The sequence below is a fragment of the Anomaloglossus baeobatrachus genome, unplaced genomic scaffold (assembly GCF_048569485.1).
Source record: "Anomaloglossus baeobatrachus isolate aAnoBae1 unplaced genomic scaffold, aAnoBae1.hap1 Scaffold_212, whole genome shotgun sequence".
Classification (NCBI taxonomy): domain Eukaryota; kingdom Metazoa; phylum Chordata; class Amphibia; order Anura; family Aromobatidae; genus Anomaloglossus; species Anomaloglossus baeobatrachus.
Genome location: NW_027441982.1, coordinates 261,044 through 261,887, shown reverse-complemented (window position 1 = coordinate 261,887; position 844 = coordinate 261,044).

Sequence of the window (844 nt, the reverse complement as noted above, 5' to 3'; positions counted from 1 at the left end):
ATAAACATTTTACAACGGTACAGCTTCCGCTCTTCTCCCACCCAAACAACCTGGCCCTGATGCTGCCCCTAAGAAGCGGGCAGCACCCCTTGACCCCAGTCCAGCACCAAGTTGCCCGAGCGGGTTCTGTCTCTTTCAGGGGGCCCACGTCCAAGGGGACCCCTGAACCCCCGGAGGATCGCCACCGGTTACGGTAGTGGCGGGCCTAGGCCATCCCTTTCCTCCAGGCCCATCCTCCCAAATCAGCCTCTCCGGAGGCGGTAACGGTGTCAAGCCAACAAACATTTTTATTTACATTGCACTAAGTTTGTGGTTGCCCTGCAAGTTCTCGGGCTTGTCCGTAAGCAGTTCCTTACGCAATGGTTGCACAGTCCCTACGGGGACAACAGTTGCCGGCAACGGCCGGTTTAATCACGGTTCAATCAGGTAAACTTCTTTGGTTGATCATCTTTACTTATCATTTAAAACTTTCAAACTGGTACACTCAACACATAAAGCCCCCCCCCCTGTTAAAGAGTAGTTTCCCTGTACCTAAGTGGGGGTCTACCTAGGTTGGGGCGAGTGGACCTTCGGGGTCCGGTGTCAGTGGTGACAGGCAGTGGGGCAGAGGGAACAGTCAGTTCCTCCTCCCTGCTATCATGTGGGGCAGGCGGAGGCGTAGGGGAGCTGGGTACAGGTACATCCCTGGGCACTGGCTCGCGGTTAACCGTTTCCATCATTTCTTCATCCACGGGTTGTGGGAACAGTATCACTGGAAGGATCACCGCACCGTTCTGTGTAGGCCAGTCTGCTGGAAAATCACCCATCATGGTGTGGATTACCTCTTTTTCCTTCTCCACTGGAC